Consider the following 6802-nt stretch of genomic DNA (forward strand, 5'->3'; position numbering starts at 1 on the left):
ATGAACTCCTTCAGTGCCATCAGACGTACCATAGCCCCCCTTAGCGGCGGAGCCACAGTACTGCAACGACCAGGACTATGGGGCGCTGCATACACACACTGTATGTTACATACATATACTCCATGCTACACACACTGTATGTTACATACATATACTCCATGCTACATACACTGTATGTTACACACATACACTGCATGCTATACACATTTTATGTTACATACACATGCAGTGGCCTGTAAAAGATTGGACACCCCTGGTCAAAATTACTGTTATTGCGAACAGATAACAAGTTGAAGATTAAATGATCTCTAAAAGGCCTAACGTTAAGGTGACACATTTTATTTGCATTTTAGGCAAAATATGTTGCCATTTTTTACATTTTAAAGATGACAAAAATGGGTCGATATAAAAGTTTGGGTACCCTTAAAGATTTGTGGGCTCGGATAACTTTGACCAGGGTTTTAGACCTTAAATAGCCTGTCCAGTTGGGATGTTCCTGACAAGATGCCTAGTATGTTGGAAGGCTGCATGCAGAATGGTATTGGAGGTACTCTTCTGGAACAGGTCAGTTTGGTGTGTCCAAGATCATCCACCTGAATAGAAATATCCCAAAAAGTCAACTGTGTGTTTACTGCATTTATGGGTTAATTTAATGTTGAGATTATTGATATTTAGCTTGTTCTTGAAAAGTTATAATTCTTGATGTCCCCTCCCAAATCATAAGCACATCATCAATGTACCTCCACCATGAAACAACCTTGCCTGTGAGTGCCAAAAGGTTAGTTTGGAACATATTTCTCTCCCACAGCCCCAGGAAGAGATTTGCATATGAGGTGGCGCAGTAGTTAGCACAGCAGCCTTGCAGCGCTGGCGTCCTGGGTTCAAACCCCACCAAGGACAACATCTGCAAGGAGTTTGTATGTTCCCCCGTGTTTGCGTGGGTTTCCTCCTGGTACTCTGGTTTCCTCCCACATTCCAAAGACATACTGATAGGGAATTTAGATTGTGAGCCCCAACGGGGACAGCGATGATAATGTGTGCAACCTGTAAAGTGCTGCGGAATATGTTAGCGCTATATAAAAATATAAAAATAAAGATTATTATTATTATTACTAGACTGTGGCCCGATTCTAACGCATCGGGTATTCTAGAATATGCATGTCCCCGTAGTATATGGACAATGATGATTCCAGAATTCGCGGCAGACTGTGCCCGTCGCTGATTGGTCGAGGCAACCTTTATGACATCATCGTCGCCATGCTGTGCCCGTCGCTGATTGATTGAGGCAAATTCGTGGCAGACTGTGCCCGTCGCTGATTGGTCAAGGCAACCTTTATGACATCGTCGCCATGCTGTGCCCGTCGCTGATTGGTCGAGGCCTGGCGGCCTCGACCAATCAGAGACGCGGGATTTCCAGGACAGACAGACAGACGGAAAAACCCTTAGACAATTAGATATATAGATTATTGCAGTCCCCTGGAGCTGTAGGTAGAGACATAGCCTTGACTGGAAAGTCACACAATTCTCTGTCAAGATCCCCAAACCTAAAAAACAAACTGGGCAGCCTTGATCCCATCAGGTTGTCGGATGACATATATAGTGACTCCATGACACGTCACTAAATACATATTTGCCTCCAATTGAAGTAAATAGATCAATGGCTGCACTCAATTTTACTGTACTAAAGCAAGGAAATGTGCGATACATGAAATGTGAATAGTATAATGGCTTGTGAAATCTATGAAAAAACACATGAGATGCTTAGCACAAGATTTGGCCAAAAATTGTGAGCCCATCCACCAAACGTTAAGGTAATCTCAGATCGGATGGGTACCTGACCTCTCTGCCTAGTGTGAACACTTACCTATGGCTAACAACATGGTAAAGCCTGCATTTATAGGAAGGTCGGAACCAACTATGTTTGGATGTAATTAAAATCACAGCATGGTGAAGGGCGGGGCGTTCAAGTCAGAAAAAAGCATCTCATGTGTTTTTTCATAGATTTCACAAGCCATTATGCTATTCACATTTCATGTATCGCACATTTCCTTGCTTTAGTACAGTAAAATTGAGTGCAGCCATTGATCTATTTACGTTGTTAAAATCTTCAGAAGTGGAATGGCACTCGGACCATGTGATTCACAGCCGGGGATCTTTTTTCATTGCTCCTTCACTTGTCAACGTAAGAAAGCAACTGGTTTAATGGTGCTCAACTTAGTCCAAGTCATGCATGTCGAAATCCCATAAACAGAGTAAGAAAACAGTGGCACTCACCAGTTTGCTGATTCAAAATGTTTTATTCCATGCGCAGATTAACACAGTCTCATGCCGAGAAGAAACAAGGGTGCGGGGAGTGCAGGCGGACGACGGCCGTTTTGTGCGATTAGCACTTCTACGGGTCCATGTAATCGCACGAAACGGCCGTCGTCCGCCTGCACTCTCCGCACCCTTGTTACTTCTCGGCATGAGACTGTGTTAATCTGCACATGGATTAAAACATTTTGAATCAGCAAACTGGTGAGTGCCACTGTTTTCTTACTCTGTTTGTGGGATTCATCTATTTACTATATGTCTTTTTTTGGTTATGCACCAGTTCAGACTAGTTTGCTGTTCAGTCAGTTTTCCTATATTTACTATGCCTCCAATTGAATTCCATTGAGTTTACGTAAAGCATCTGTGGTATCTTTTAAATGGTAAGGGAGAGTCTCGACCAGGGGTTCGAGATAATGGTCGATCAGTCTACACAAAGGATCACACAGGCTATTTATGCCTGATACAAGAGGCCTACCTGGAGGACATAATGGCTCCTTGTGAATTTTTGGAAGTAAGTAGACACCTGCTACCGTTGGGTCGCCTATCCAGAAGCCTTCCATTTGCTTTTGTGTCAGGGCACCCTGTTCTACTGCGTCAGATAATAAGTTCTGTAGTTCATTCCTGAATTCGAACAAAGGGTTAAATGTCAGTTTACAATAACAATCAGCATTTTTTAGTTGTCTGAACATTTAATTTAAAGAAGATTCTGTTGGCCAAATTACAATGGTACCCTCTTTGTCGACGGCTTTATAATCACCCCTTTGAGATGTTCAAGTTCTCTAAAGGCTTGCGGTTCTTTCTTGCTGAGATTATCCCTTTTCATTGTTTCATGGACCTGTTGAATAACCAGAAAACAAATTAAAATAAATCCACCTCAGGAAAAGCCGATATTTGTGGAAACTTTTGATTTAGGGAGTAATTGTTGGTAATACTTACCTCTTTTGTTTCCTGACTCATCAGCTAAGAACAGAAATGTGATCAGTGGACAAAGACACACTAGAAAGATTAATTACTTTAAAACCCCTTTCTGACCTCGGACGGTATAGTACGTCTGAGGTCAGAACCCCCACTTTGATGCAGGGCTCCGGCGGTGAGCCCGCATCAAAGCCGGGACATGTCAGCTGTTTTGAACAGCTGACATGTGCCAGCAATAGTGGCGGGTGAAATCGCGATTCACCCGCCGCTATTAACTAGTTAAATGCCGCTGTCAAACGCTGACAGCGGCATTTAACGGGCGCTTACGGCCATCCGGACGGAAATGAACGCATCGCTGACCCCCGTCACATGATCGGGGGTCAGCGATGCTTCTGCATAGTAACCATAGAGGTCCTTGAGACCTCTATGGTTACTGATCCCGGCTAGCTGTGAGCGCCACCCTGTGGTTAGCGCTCATAGCACACCTGCATTTCTGCTGCATAGCGGCATCATCGCTGCTATGTAGCAGAGGCGATCGAGTTGTGCCAGCTTCTAGCCTTCTATGGAGGCTATTGAAGCATGGCAAAAGTAAAAAAAAAAAGTTACAAAAAAGTTACAAAAAATAAAAAATATAAAAGTTTAAATCACTCCCTCTTTCAAAATAAATCAATTTAAAAAAAATCAAACCTACACATATTTGGTATCGCCGCGTTCAGAATCGCTCGATTTATCAATAAAAAAAAGGATTAACCTGATCGCTAAACGGCGTAGCGAGAAAAAAATTCTAAATTAAGTTTTTTTGGTCACTGCGACATTGTATTAAAATGCATTAACGGGCGATCAAAAGAACATATCTGCACCAAAATGGTATAATTAAAAATGCCAGCTCGGCACGCAAAAAATAAGCCCTCACCTGACCCCAGATCACGAAAAATGGAGACGCTACGGGTATCGGAAAATGGCGCAATTCTTTTTTTTTTTTTTTAGCAAAGTTTGGATTTTTTTTTCACCACTTAGATAAAAAATAACCTAGACATGTTAGGTGTATGTGAACTCGTAATGACCTGAGGAATCATAATGGCAGGTCAGTTTTTGCATTTAGTGAATCTAGCAAAAAAGCCACACAAACAAATAAGTGTGAGATTGCACTTTTTTTGTAATTTCACCGCACTTGGAATTTGTTTCCCGTTTTTTAGTACATGACATGCTAAAACCAATTATTTTGTTCAAAAGTACAACTCGTCCCGCAAAAAATAAGCCCTCACATGGCCATATTGACGGAAAAATAAAAAAGTTATGGCTCTGGGAAGGAGGGGAGTGAAAAACGAACACAGAAAAACGGAAAATCCCAAGGTCATGAAGGGGTTAAGAGAAGTTTTCGACTGAGTACTGTTAGAGGTCTGATTGTCAGTTTGTCTTTTGTTTCCATAGCGACGATTGTATTCAACTCTACGTCTATTGTATCACAGTGGATATCTATCATTTCTTATAGATGATGTTGTAGCTGTCCCAACTATTAAGCCTCAACAGATTCTCATGTAGATATTACAATTTTGGTAAGATTTTTATGACTCCATTTAAAAACTTTGGATTTTTTTCGCTTTTGTTGTAGAAATTTGATTTTCCCACTCAATACAATTCTTATCCACTTCCTTTTTAAATTCATCCAATTCCTTTTGGGGAACATTCTTGTAACTTCTTTTGAATCTCATCAATTTTCAATCCTAATTCTAACCCTGAAGCAATACTTACCCCCTAAACCTTCGATAACAGCACAACGATGTCAAAATCTATGTGACCATTTAGTCATCAGGAAATTAAAGAGATTGACCATATCCCTTCAGATCTTCGCGGTGGCAATCTTAGGTGCCTCCTTGCGCAGAAAGAATCCAGCTGGATCTGGACACTACGCACTTTACAACCATATGGTCGCAATGAGTCTTTAAGATATGCTCCGTTTCTCTGCGTGCCCTCCCCATTAGCAGGCATGCCTTAGGTTTGGCATGTTTTTTTTTGTTTTATCATTGTTCTTATTTTTAACATATGTATTTTTTATCCCTAGGGTATGTACCATATTTTTATCCCTAGGGTATGTACCATACTCTTGATAAGGCTACAGTTGCTATAATTACCTCCAGACTTGTGAACCACTACAATGGATCCATGTTGCATTGCATCCTCTTGTTATTGTGTGCATAGATCCCAGACACATCATAAGATTGGGTCGTAATCTATATAGAGAATCTATATATATAATTGTCTAAGGGTTTAATTGTCTGTCTGTCCTGGAAATCCCGCGTCGCTGATTGGTCGAGGCCAGCCGGCCTCGACCAATCAGTGACGGGCATTGTCCTCCACTGCTGTCAAGTGCCGCCATTGTGTTGTCTAAGGGTCTAATTGTCTGTCTGTCTCGAAAATCCCGCCAAAGCAGTCATCAAAGCAAAAGGTGGCTACTTTAACAAATCTAAAATATAAGACATAATTTCAGTTGTTTCACACTTTTTTGTTAAGTATATAATTCCACATGTGATAATTCATAGTTTTGATGCCTTCAGTGTGAATGTACAATTTTCATAGTCTTGAAAATACAGAAAAATCTTTAAATGAGAAGGTGTGTCCAAACTTTTAGTCTGTACTGTATTTTTCTTCCTGAATACTACAAAATACAACCTGTTCTTACATTTCCTAATAGCTCAGTGTATTAGTAGGTTTCTTCCCAAGTGAAAGGTCATTGGTTCAAATCGAGGAGCAGCCATGAAGATGATTTCCCAAGAAAAGAAAGACCGCATCATCCAGCTCATCAATAGCGGTCTCTTGGCCAAGAAAATTGCCAAACTGCATCATGTGAGTGCCATGACAGTTGGAAGAATAGAAAATGAAGGCATCCATCCATTCAGAAGCCAAAAGGTGGATGTCCAGGCAAAATATTGGAGTCGACAAGTCGGCTCATCCCAAGATCTATCAGTTCTGGCGTGACAAACACAACAGTGGTGGTGGCTCGTATGCTTCATACTAGTGAGATCACAGATGTCCATACAAGCATCGTGCGACAACATGACACAAGTCTGGAATGGTGGCACGAAAAAAGGTGAAAAAGCCTCAACTTCAATATTGTCATAAGAAGCATCGGTTCCATTTTGCACACAAGAACAAAAAGTGGACATTTAAAGAAAGTCAATAGACTAAAGTCTGATAGGTGCAAATGGGTCTGAAAGAAACAAGGAAAAAGGGGCTATCGGATGGAGAAATTGAAGAAAATGTCAAATTCAGTGTAGGAAGCCTGATGATATGGGGGTGTTTCACAGCCAAAGGCATTGGCTACTTGACCAGGATCGATGATAGTCTCAATGCTGAGCTACTGTATATGCGAGTGTCCAACAAGATGAGTTACTTCGTACACTCAAGTACTATGGGTATGAAAAGGACGACATAGTGTTCCAGCAGGACAACGACCCAGAGCAAATTGTCGAGATTGGCGAAGAAATGGTTCAACAACAATGAAGTAGCGGTGCTGGATTGGCCCCCACTGTCTCCAGACCTCAACCCAATCAAACACTTGTGGGTAGAGTTGAAG

General features: G+C 41.4%; 1 long non-coding RNA gene across 1 annotated transcript; it reads right to left on the bottom strand.

The window, feature by feature from the left end:
* Positions 1 to 428: 428 nt before the first annotated feature.
* LOC143769180 (uncharacterized) lies at positions 429 to 5474 on the bottom strand. The gene is made up of 4 exons (XR_013214248.1): positions 5361 to 5474; positions 3071 to 3148; positions 2789 to 2934; positions 429 to 593 (listed from the first exon to the last, which is right to left on the bottom strand). It is a non-coding gene; the product is annotated as an uncharacterized LOC143769180 (long non-coding RNA).
* Positions 5475 to 6802: the final 1328 nt, after the last annotated feature.

The sequence above is a fragment of the Ranitomeya variabilis genome, chromosome 4 (genome assembly GCF_051348905.1).
Source record: "Ranitomeya variabilis isolate aRanVar5 chromosome 4, aRanVar5.hap1, whole genome shotgun sequence".
NCBI classification, from domain to species: Eukaryota; Metazoa; Chordata; class Amphibia; order Anura; family Dendrobatidae; genus Ranitomeya; species Ranitomeya variabilis.